Source organism: Oncorhynchus mykiss, chromosome 13, assembly GCF_013265735.2.
Source record: "Oncorhynchus mykiss isolate Arlee chromosome 13, USDA_OmykA_1.1, whole genome shotgun sequence".
In the NCBI taxonomy this organism is placed as follows: Eukaryota; Metazoa; Chordata; class Actinopteri; order Salmoniformes; family Salmonidae; genus Oncorhynchus; species Oncorhynchus mykiss.
In genome coordinates this window covers 38794943-38808211 of record NC_048577.1, presented here as the reverse complement: position 1 = coordinate 38808211, position 13269 = coordinate 38794943, and the positions used below count along the sequence as shown (strand labels likewise).

The 13269-nt window shown below is 40.3% G+C and overlaps 1 protein-coding gene across 1 annotated transcript in view; it reads left to right on the top strand.

Annotated features, from left to right (window-relative positions):
- Positions 1-653: 653 nt before the first annotated feature.
- Positions 654-13269, top strand: part of LOC110486300 (protein ELFN1) — a 94858-nt gene continuing 82242 nt past the window's right edge. Inside the window, exon 1 of the mRNA XM_021557782.2 lies at positions 654-977. The gene's annotated coding sequence lies outside the window, so the exon portion shown is untranslated. The remainder of the gene's footprint in view (positions 978-13269) is intronic.

Genomic DNA, 13269 nt, shown 5'->3' with positions numbered 1-13269 from the left:
CAATATCCAGCTTCAGGAGTTGAACGACCTGTGGTTGTTATGGCATGGCCCAAGTAATACTGGGTGGTCTTAATGTACAGTTCATTTCAACGTCTTTATATCAATTTCAATACATTTGTGTTTGTATTTTGGAAAGCTATACCAGCTTATCTTTCTGCCAAGTTGACAAAATTAAGAAAAAATATGATGTAATTGATTCATAAAAAATATATACTTATTGCAAAACAGTGTCCCTTTAAGTATTTAGGTAAATAATGTGCCTCAGTTTGAATAAGTGCCATGTTTGCATACAAGTGAACCATGCCTATCAACATTATCTTGATGAAGTTCCACCATAGAACAAATCTTTTTCTACATGAACATGTTGTGAGGCCAGGTTAAATATGTAGGCCCTGTGATATATATGGCTGATCTATACTATATTTAGAGGTGCAGTGGCACACTTCAACAAAAGGATTTACAATTACCCTTCAGACTGTGTTGAACTCCACCATTTATAGACTTGCGGTGACAAACAATCTTATTATGAGATTTATCTTCACCCCAACTGGGTTTGAGGATCAACATGCTTCTTCTCCTGTCTCATAGTTCTCCACTGAGCTTCCCAACTGAAATAATAACCCGCCGATTATGGTTAAAACGTGGTGTCAGCCCCGATATGATTGAAAAAATGAGCCCTGTCGCGGCATAATGGAAACTCCCGACTCCTGTTCGGAATACATAAAGGCAAGGAGTGAAAGAGATTTCGATCAGGGCTCTCTGGCTTGAATTAATCACTCACTGTTTAATGGATCTTTGAGGCTTGTGCTTGACGCAGTGAGGAGCTGCATTTCTTGTATTCCGAGACCAACAGGACCCTGGATTTTTCATCAGAAACCTGCTGCCTCCTTGAAAATGTCTTGGGGTTCATGGTGACATAGGGTTCCAGTTTTTGATCGGGAAAGGCTAGAGGGATTCTGCTCCGCTGTTGTAAGCAGGTAAGCGCTTAAATGTTTCTGGTTAGTGGAGGAATGCTGTACTCTAATACGCTTCAATGCCGCAGTAGACACAATACGACTTAATTCTCTAACATATTCAACGTACACGTTGTAGTCGTGTCTTTAAATATCGACACAGTACATTGAAAGTCAACGATGTAAAAGTGATCGCATGTTATTAGCGAGAATAGTTTTCACACATGAGCCATATTCCAATGGCTACGTGTGTTAGCAACACATTGTAGCATATCACTTATCCTTGAGTTAGCTGTAGAAAATGTAGACCTGGTTTGAAGTTGCATATCCATGCATAAAACTTAAACACATTTTGCACACGCCTTTATGATGACATGCATAGTTTAAGTGGTTTGGAATGTGTTTATTTTATCAGTGAACGAACAAATCTAGATATTTAAACTGTAGCACGTTAAAAATAATATTCACGTAGAGTGGTTTCTAAGTTATTTGATATAGCCAGGTTTATAATAATCTGTCCCATATAGAGAAATACACAACCATATTGACTAAATAGAAAATCAGGGTTGCCATCCTCCAAACATCTTTATCTTATCTCATTTAATGTTCATTGTATGTAATATGCAATTGGAATGCAAAAGTAAAAGGGACGCCAACATTGAAGTAGCCACTATTGTCTGAAATGCATTTCAGCACCATGGACAGCGAACGGACCCTCTTTACCGCTAGAGTTCGCCTTGAACCATAGAAGATATTTCTCTCATGGCTTCGCTTCATGGGGTTTCTGATAATTATATGACAACTGTGTTACTTTCCTATTTAATTAAATTATGAAGAATTTGCTAAATGTACACTAGTGCGCAGATCCTTGCTGACGTCAAGGCGACACCTTATCGGATAATTTCTCAGAGGTCTTAAACGTTCAGAATTTGAGTTTGCGTGCAGGATTGTAGGTTACAGAATAAGCAACATACTGTATGGCATCCAGAGTACAGCCCGATGTGCTAGGCGCGCCTGGTCCGTGAGGACACGAGGAACTGACCCAGTCAACAGGGCTAATCTGTACTGGTGAGTCTACATGACATACCCTACAGTACACATAAATACTTAGCCTACTGTAACATATTGCTGCACCATGTGCAGTTAAACATCGCGGGTATAATTAATCGGTGACTATGTAGACTCTTAGTTGCATGCCTCTGAGCATGGTAATACATTTTGTAATTCATGTGAAATAAGGGTTTGTGACGTATATAAACACCCAGGCAGGCTAAATTAGGGTATGGATTTATCCCTATAAAAGTGACATCAGATGATTGAATTATCTCAGAGATTTTGGATTGCAGTTGATTTTATTCAACGACAAAATATTTGTTTTTATCCTGTGATTCAAATCCGTCGTCACATAATTCATACGGTTGAAGTCAGACCTATACAAACAACAATATGACCCTCTATGGATATAGGCAGAGCTAGTGTATGGGGCAGGGGGTGCAGCCTACACCTACTTGGTTGAATATAAGGCGTCTTTGCTATTCATCTTGTATGCAAATGTATATTGTATAGCCTAGGTGTTTGTAAATATTATTTACAAATATTGTTGCAATATCTTTCTACACGTCTTTTTTTTGTGCAAATCTTCTTCTTTTTTTCTTTTTTTTTTCTTTTTCTTTTTTACCAATATGCAAATATTGTATATTGCATTATTTTTGTGGATCAACTGCACCACTTTGATGAATGTGTGGCATTGATAATGAAATTCTAAATTGATTCACGATATTGAGTAGGCCTTATTTGCATGAGGGCTGAGAAAGTGTGGTTCGCTTACAAAGGTTGCCATGACAAGAGCCTAATGCTCAGCTGATACTCAGCCAAACATATTACGACAACAGCTTGAGCTGTTGCGTATAGTGGTGCGTAAACCCTCGGCTTACACAGTTGACAAGTAAAATAAAAGGTATACTCATCTATTACGCGCTCACCTGGCGCATGGCACAAGTGCATTGTATCAATATGTTGAACGACACATGTATACATAAAGACAGTAGGCTACGAAGACAATAATTAAAACAAATCTATGTTTTTTTCTTCCTCTTGTTTACCCCTCATTTTCATGACACCATTTACTTTCCAAGTCTTTGTAAATAGTGTTGGGATGAGCAACCTAACTTGATGTTTGCAGCTAAACCGAGAGAGTTTTGACGATTTTAAAACATCCTCACACAGTTTCATAGCTACTGTCGCTGGAGCTTTGCCTCACATTAGCATCCCGCATCTCCTTCTCCTGTCCCTGTCTTTCTTATCTTGATTATGCAGCTTGAAGATTGAGTCAGCTATTTTGTATGCAAGTTGCCTTAGCTTGGTTATTTGTGGAAGAGAGTGAGATCGTGCTGCGGATACTGAAAAGAATTACAGCTTCTCATGACGGTAAGGAGTGGAGGAGACGAAGCTGTCCTGATCGATATTGCCATTGGAAAAAGACATACAGTACCTTCAGAAAGTATTCACACCCCTTGACGTTATTCCACATGTAGTTGTGTTACAGCCTGAATTTAAAATGGATTACATTTTGATTTTGTGTCACAGGTCTACACACATTATCCCATTATGTCAAAGTGGAATTAGGTTTTTTGAAATGTTTACTAAGTAACGAAAATGAAAAGCTTGAGTCAGTAAGTATTCAACCCCTTTGTTATGGCAAGGCTAAATACGTTCAGGAGTGAACATTTGCAATAATAGTGTTTAACATGATTTTGCACCCCACACATACAATTATCTGTATAGTCCCTGAATCTGTGTTTGTGAATTTCAAACACCGATTCAACCACACAGACCAGGGAGGTTTTCCAATGGCTTGCAAAGAAGGGCACCTATTGGTAGAATAAAAGCAGACATTGAATATCCCTTTGATCATGATGAAATGATTAATTACACTTTGGATAGTGTATCAATACACCCAGTCACTACAAAGATACAGGCGTCCATCCTAACTCAGTTGCCGGAGAGGAAGGAAACCGCTCAGGGATTTCACCATGAGGCCAATGGTGATTTTAAAACAGTTACAGAGTTTAATGGCTGTGATAGGACAAAACTGAGGATGGATCAACAACAATGTAGTTAGTTCACAACACTAACCTAAATGACAGAGTTAAAAGAAGGAAGCCTGTACAGAATAAAATATTACAAAACACGCATTGTGTTTGCAACAAGGCACAAGTCGCAGTTGTAAATGAGAACTTGTTCTCATCTGGCCTACCTGGTTAAATAAAGGTTAAATAAATACATAAAACAAAACAAAAAACTCAAGTAAAACTGCAACAAAATGTGCAAACAAATACACTTTGTTTTTAATCCTCAATACAAAGCGTTATGTTTGGGGCAAATCTAACACAAGAAATTCACTGGGTACCACTCTTCATATTTTCCAGCATGGTGGTGGCTGCATCATGTTATGGGTATGCTTGTGATCGCCAGGGACTAAGGAGTTTTTTAGGATAAAAATAAACCGAATACAGCTATAAGCACAGGCAAAATCCTAGAGGAAAATCTGGTTCAGTTTGACACTGGGAGACAAATATACCTTTCAGCAGGACAATAACCTATAATACCAGGCCAAATCTACACTGGAGTTGCTTACCAACACAACATTGAATATTCCTGAGTGGCCTAGTTACAGTTTTGACTTAAATCGGCATTAAAATCTATGGCAAGACTTGAAAATGTCTGTCTAGCAGAAATCGACACTCAACTTGACAGAGCTTGAAGAATTTAAAGAATAAAAATGGGAAAACATTTTACAATCCAGGTGTGCAACGCACTTAGAGACTTAACCAGAAAGACTTACAGCTGTAATCGCCACCAATGGTGCTTCTACAAGGTATTGACTTAGGGGTGTGAATACTTATGTAAAGATAAAATATATATTTAATCCATTTTGAATTCAGGCTGAAACACAACAAAATGTGAAATAAGTCAAGGGGTGTGAATACTTTCTGAAGACACTAAGTGGTGATGCTTATGATGATGATGATGAGGAGGAGGAGGATGATGATGAGTCTACTGGTGGTGATAGGTTGTCAATGTAGTTGTAGAACTAAAGTAAACTCGTGCATAACTTTGCGAAGACATAGTACCTTTAATCCGGCATGGTAACTGGTGATTTCCTGGACAAAGCAACAAAGCATTATTCTCTTGTTGGAAAAAAAGTGATTAAAAAGTACTACACAATAAGGAATCATACTGAAGATGAACGAAAACATGACTGTCTTGTAGAAGGCATCCATGCTTTGTTTCAGAATTGTTTGCAGTAGATGCGCTACATGTTGTAGAGAAATTACCTAAGCATGACATACTGACGTGCTCAAACCCAGATGCTCTGGGTAAATGGTTAACTATGTGTAAAGTGTAATCAAAGAGACCAGTCATGCTTTGTGGACAGAGCTAAGAAACATATGGTACAACAGCATGCCAAAATCTGCAGTTACAATACCACAATACTGTAGCGGCCCTAGCATCCGTACGACATCAGTATCCTCCTCAATAGGGCCTCTTAGTGGAATGTCTTAAGCTTCTACAAACTCTACGCAGACGCAAGATTCGGTATTGCAATGTCGTTTTTCATCACAAAAGGGGAAGCTCCTTGTAATACCTGATGATTGAGTGTGAGACATGCCTTATTTGACATGGAGAGGTGGGAAGCTAAAAAGGCTAGCTAGCTTGCTATGTTTTTAGCCAGGCTAAAGTCATCTAGCCAGACTGCCAACTAAACTCGACAAAAAAAGAAACAGAACAGCATTCTCTAACTGTCAACTTTGTTTATCTTCAGCAAACTTAACATGTGTAAATATTTGCATGAACATAACAAGATTCAACAACTGAGGCATAAACTGCACAAGTTCCACAGACATGTCACTAACAGAAATTGAATACCGTGTCCCTGAACAAAGGGGGGGTCAAAATCAAAAGTAACTGTCAGTATCTGGTGTGGCCACCAGCTGCATGCAGTGCATCTCCTCCTCATGGACTGCACCATATTTGGCCATTCTTGTTGTGAGATGTTAGCCCACTCTTCCACCAAGGCACCTGCAAGTTCTCAGACATTTCTGGGGGGAATGGCCCCAGCCCTCACCCTCCGATCCAACAGTTCCCAGACGGGCTCAATGGTATTGAGACCCGGGCTCTTCGCTGGCCATGGCAGAACACTGACATTCCTGTCTTGCAGGAAATCACGCACAAAAGAGCAGTATGGCTGATGGCATTGTCATTCTGGAGGGTCATGTCAGTATGAGCCTGCAGGAAGGGTACCAGATGAGGGAGGAGGATGTCTTCCCTGTAACGCACAGCGTTGAGATTTCCTGCGATGATAACAATCTCAGTCCGATGATGCTGTTACACACCGCCCCAGACCATGACAAACCCTCCACCTCCAAATTGATCCCTCTCCAGAGTACAGGCCTCGGTGTAACACTCATACCTTCGACGAGAAACGCAAATCTGACCATCACCCCTGGTGAGACAAAACCGCGACTCGTCAGTGAAGAGCACTTTTTGCCAGTCCTGTCTGGTCCAGCGACGGTGGGTTTGTGTCCGTAGGCAACGTTGTTGCCGGTGATGTCTTTTGAGGACCTGCCTTACAACAGGCCTACAAGCCCTCAGTCCAGCCTCTCTCAGCCAATTGCGGACAGTCTGAGCACTAATGGTGGGATTGTGCATTCCTGGTGTAACTTGGGCAGTTGTTGTTTCCATCCTGTACCTGTCCCACAGGTGTGATGTTCGGATGTACCAATCCTGTGCAGGTGTTGTTACACGTGGTCTGCCACTTCGAGGACGATCATCTGTCCCTCCTGTCTCCCTGTAGCGCTGTCTTAGGCATCTCACAGTACGGACATTGCAATTTATTGCCCTGGCCACATCTGCAGTCCTCATGCCTCCTTGCAGCTGCCTAAGGCACATTCACGCATATGAGCAGGGACCCTGGGCATCTTTCTTTTGGTGTTTTTCAGAGTCAGTAGAAAGGCCTCTTTAGTGTTCTAAGTTTTCATAACTGTGACATTAATTGCCTACCGTCTGTAAGCTCTTAGTGTCTTAACGACTGTTCCACAGGTGCATGTTCATGAATTGTTTATGGTTCATTGAACAAGCATGGGAAACAGTGTTTAAACCCTTTACAATGAAGATCTGTGAAGTGAATTGGATTTTTATGAATTATCTTTGAAAGACAGGGTCCTGAAAAATGGACGTTTCTTTTTTTGTAGTAACCTTTTGGTGTTGGATTGGCAGCTGCGAGGTCATGGAGTCCCATTTGGTCTAACCCAGAAGTGGGTTGGTGCTGCTGTGAGAGCATCAGTACGGGGCCTTGGCCTGAGGGACCATCACGCAGAGAAGCATAGGACCTGCAGCGATCACAGCCTCAATACAACACCAACGATCTTGTGAAGAGGTTAAGATCTGTTGGTATTATAGTTTATAGTACTGATGACTTTGAGTCCAGTTATGGCTACAATATGATGTCATGAGTTGTGTTTGCAATGACTATTGACTAGTATGTGGACAAACCAAGAGGTTTTGAGTGAGACCAGCATAGTCCAAGTCAGCCTCATCACCAAGAGGTGTCTTGGTAAATTATGAAATAACACCGGCTGGAATCTATAAGAATCAAATATATTTTTTTACATATTAATGTAGGGGGCATAATACCTTATGTGCTTTACTTCATGTTCTCATGTTCTCATACAGATGAGGAATAGGATTAGGCCTGCTATGGAAAATAGATATCTGAGATGCTATCATGTCAAACATGTTACATGGCAGGATTATGAGAAAAGTTGTGTGCAATTGTGAAATGATCATCTTTAAAATTCAGACAAGATAATTAAATGGCACATGTGAGGGAAGTGGCTGTGGTACTAATAAGATATCAGCTTGAAGTAGCATATGTGCTGCAATTCCTCCCTCTCCTTTGGGATAACAAGCATCCCACTGGGCACACTATGTCATTTCAACGTGGGTAATTGGGTCATATTTGGCTGAGATGTCGATCAATGAAATTGCAACCTATATTCACCCATTCAAAAAGACAGCCAAAAGTTAGTTGAATTTCCAATGTGTATTCACTCTTCTTTCAACCATCTAAAAGCCCAACCAAATTCAAATGGAAAACAATGTCGGATTTGTGGTTTAGCTGTCACACAAATGTCTATCCCTGTGCTTTCAACCATTATTTAAACCAATCATTACATTTGAAATCAACCAGAGCTTGAATCCCTAGGCCTATTGTATTGTCTATTTCTGGTTGAATTCCGGGTTGAAATGAAACAATTGCTGTTGATGACTTGTGCAAATGCTATATAGGTCTAAATAGCAACATTGATGATATACTGTAAGTGATAAAATATGGTCACGTTTCATTTGCTCTGTTAAAGCCTACTCTTATGGAATGACTTTGACAGCAACAGTGAATCTGTTTAGTTTTAAATGTTAGAGCTCTCAACAATTATTCTCACAATAGCACATTGGCAATGGTCAGTGACACATATCTTAGCTAAACAGGGCTGGGCTTAACAACCTGGATGGGAGACCAAAGAGTCGCTGTTAATATATCAATTCTCTTGTAGGACGTTTTTTTCTTCTGATAGTGGATATAGTGCTGAAGATCTGACGTTGTTTTAAAGGTGAGCATGACATATATTTTAAAGGTGAACATTAAATATATTTTATAAAAGGTTTGTCTACGCTGATATTTGGTTGCCATGATGACATAATCACCCTCAAAACAAGTTTCACCCTCAAAACAACCGCTTTGATGACTTTTTCAAATCCAATGTATTTTCCACGCAGATTCCATGTCACAATACGTTGACACATTCCATTGAAACAATTTTGATTCAACCAGTTTGTACCCAGTGGGATGTGCCTTTTGATAAATGTCTCTCATTAACATACGCAGACTGTAATCTGTTTGTTTGAAATGGATGGAAATGATTGGTGAATGAAATTGTAAATGTTGACAGTGTTTAAAACCCCTCCATTATAGTCAACATCACACCCTTGTCTCTTGTCATTCTAAGACAATGAACACAGTGACACAGGCATTGTACCACACTGTGGGTGCATGTGCTAGATTGAGCCACAGTTCTGTAGTCAAACTGCATCCGTTTAAATTAAAGGTGAGATTCCAGTTTGCAAATCCCAACTGAAGAAACTGCGTAGTTCTATACTGTAAAACACAAGTTCAACATTTAATTGAAACATGGAGGGTCTATAAATGCCTCTGATTTGAAGGACATGTTTGTCATAAAGACATTGTCTGAATTGTATCTCGGGACAACTGATATCCAAAATAAAGTCTATTGACAGTCCCTGAGCATTCAGTGGCAAGAAACAATATGACTGAAGGTTGAGGACTTTCTGTATCTAATGGAGCCTGGAAATTGCAGATAAGCTGGAAATAAAAAGCTGATGTCCTAAAGCTGGATGGTTGACCTTGGGTCCTGTTGTATTTCAATTCTGCAAAGCAAAGATGGCACAATTGCCGAGATAGTATCTTTTAGAAAGCATACAAAATGGCATTCGCAAACTTCACCTTGAATCAGCAGCTTGTTTGACTCATTAACTGTGTATGGCGTTTACTGAGCTGTGACCTGGACCCGTCTCAAGAAGAAATGTGTTGGCGTTTACTTAGGAGACTTTATTGAAGGTGGCAGAGGTGGCCATTTAGATCCCTGATACATTTAGAAACTAATGGGACCAGATGATGCAAAGCATATTTTGTACTTGAGAAGAGTTTGCTTCCAGTGTCAGTTTCAGAGTGTTGTTGGGTTGACGATTAAGTGCTGTCTCCAGTTCACAAAGGTCGAATTTCCTCAAGATCACTGTTGTTTAAAAGCAGTCGAGCCCCTGATCATGCTGTACCACCCTGCTGAAGAAGAGTGTCCATGTGAAAAGGAGACAGATACATTATAATAGGAGTCTAATTGTTGAGAAGTTTTCCTTCGCAGGGGTTGGCTCGGTTGGTAATTTTAACCAGTCACAACTCATATATGAGTGCACAAAGATGAAAATCGTTCTGGTGTGCCAGGCATGTAGTTCCTCAGCCTCATGCTGACTGATTTATGACGGAAGAAAACCTTTAGCAAACAAGCATCACACAAGTGGCACGGCAGCGAGGCATATTGAACGCCCCTCTCCCCCTCCCCCGTCCCCCTCTCCCTTGCCATCTTCTCTGCAAAGTAATTACAGGGCAGGGCTACAAAATACCACGGGGGCTGTATACCTGCAGGCTGCAGCACCGCACGGGTTGATGAATATCCTGCGCATGAGAACCCATTAAAACGGGCGATACATAACGGGTTTGTCAATGTGCTCACTTCAGAGGCTTTCTTATTGATCTGGCTTTATTGAGTGAGTGTACGAGAAACAGTATTTCCTTCACTGAATTACATACTCTTGGATGGCGAAATATGCATACGAGGCACACTGCAGAAATTCAGGGTGAAAGGTCAACCGCATAATACAGAGGAAAGATAAAGCAATGTATGTACATGCCAAGAAACTGTCAGATATAGTAACAATAATAGCAAATGTATTCTATTAAAAACATATCCAATCAGGCATAACAACACATCATCTTTTTATTTGACTTGTTTTTTAAAAACCTGTCAAAAACATTTTTTCTTCAATACGTTATACAGTTGTCCCACCAATACATTTACAAATGACATGAACATTGCCGTTTTGAAACAGCACACTGTCTGTGAAGTCTCTGGCCGAATACATGTGTTTGTGTTATGCATATCAGATGATAGGAAAAGCTAAAGAAGTTGAAGCCAAATATATTGATGTTGTTCATATTGTTTAGTTGTATAGCTAAATATGTGTTCCACTAGGTATGATGCTTGAGTCTATCATTCACGCTTAAGTGATTAGACTGGTTGCAAGGGGACTGGACACTACTGCAAAACGTGAGGTGGGACCAACACACACGCACGCACACGCACACGCACTCACACACACACACACGCACTCACACACAGACACACACACACACACACACACACACACACACACACACACACACACACACACACACACACACACTCATCAGCAACATCCTGATCAATGAAAAGGCTGGATACCAGTCACTTGAATTAGAACCTCTGTGAAATACAAAACCTCAGGAGTAAGACCCGCAAAGTCCAAATAATTCCGGGTTCCTCTGTAGCTAGGAAATAAATTGTATGAATGTATTAAAGCTGCAATATGTGACTTTTTGACGTATAGAAATATGTGTTATAGATCTGTCATTCTCATTGAAAGCAAGTCTACGAAGCGGTAGATCTGTTCTATGTGCGCTATTTCGTTTTTGCGTCTTTTACTTTAGATTTTGTACACAAGCTTCGAACAGCTGAAAATATGATATTTTTGGTTATGAAAAATATATTTCACATAGGAAAGTAAGTCTTAAAAAAAATTACATTTAGAAATGCAGTGAATTTGCTATGTCTTACTTCAGGTAAATATATATGTATATAAGTTTAACATATCCCCTTTAGATGAGATTGGATTCATAATAGTTTGATAATTACAATTGCATGGTGTGTGAATCAGTAAACTGTAAATATATTATTTAATATAGTCTTTACAAAACAGCAGTCTCTCAGCAAGATCATGTAATAGATCATTAAGATAAACACTTGCCTACCTAGATGGAGTTTCCATACAGAGTTCCATCACAGTGTAGGTGGGTGAATCACTTTGCAGTAATGGCTGAGGTTCCGGCAGAGAGGTGAGTGTACACTGCCCAACCCTGTGCTGCATGTTTTAACAGTAACTGCTTCAAGCCGTGGAAGTGCCAAACCCTCCTCACCATAATCAATACTTATCTCTCTCTCTCTTTGAATGTCAAGTGATCACATTGCCTCAGATCTGCCCCTGTGCATGCTAATGCTGTGGATAGATGCTTGTCTTTGCCTGAGAGAGATTCTATGATTGACAGTGCTTTCAGTATTTATGTGAATTATTAAGAGATCAAATGCAATGTGAAATCCATGCAATAGCACATGTCTTTGTGGTGTTCAGTATGGATCTATATGTGTGGGCTTTTGATGATACACACCCTGTAAAGCAATTGGTAGTTGTTTTTTATGATGCAGAGCATTACTCCCATTGGTATGTACAGCCAAACAGCTGAGACAACAGGTATGTTTTAAAAAGTGAAGAAGTGAAGTCAATGGAACAGGTGGGATTTGATGGAGACAGCCACACTGCCATCTGCAATGAAATACTTCCTGCCTCTTGGAATGGATTGTCTAATGCCCTGCTTATCTAATTAATAGCGTGCTTGTCTGCTAAACAGACAAGGAAAAGTTGGCAAAACATGAACGTTACACACTGTAATTCTGTCAATTCTACCGTGGGAAATCAAGAGAGCGAAGGAGAACCCGAATTGAAAGGAACTCATTGCCTTAGAGAAATGGTCCAAATTGGCGCTGCCGCCACCGCAGCACAGCAGCAGACAGACCCAGCACTATTTCCCCCCATTTTGATATCATGTAGCTGCACTCCCACCTACAGTGCCTTGCGAAAGTATTCGGCCCCCTTGAACTTTGCGACCTTTTGCCACATTTCAGGCTTCAAACATAAAGATATAAAACTGTATTTTTTTTGTGAAGAATCAACAACAAGTGGGACACAATCATGAAGTGGAACGACATTTATTGGATACTTTTTTAACAAATCAAAAACTGAAAAATTGGGCGTGCAAAATTATTCAGCCCCTTTACTTTCAGTGCAGCAAACTCTCTCCAGAAGTTCAGTGAGGATCTCTGAATGATCCAATGTTGACCGAAATGACTAATGATGATAAATACAATCCACCTGTGTGTAATCAAGTCTCCGTATAAATGCACCTGCACTGTGATAGTCTCAGAGGTCCGTCAAAAGCGCAGAGAGCATCATGAAGAACAAGGAACACACCAGGCAGGTCCGAGATACTGTTGTGAAGAAGTTTAAAGCCGGATTTGGATACAAAAATATTTCCCAAGCTTTAAACATCCCAAGGAGCACTGTGCAAGCGATAATATTGAAATGGAAGGAGTATCAGACCACTGCAAATCTACAAAGACCTGGCCGTCCCTCTAAACTTTCAGCTCATACAAGGAGAAGACTGATCAGAGATGCAGCCAAGAGGCCCATGATCACTCTGGATGAACTGCAGAGATCTACAGCTGAGGTGGGAGACTCTGTCCATAGGACAACAATCAGTCGTATATTGCACAAATCTGGCCTTTATGGAAGAGTGGCAAGAAGAAAGCCATTT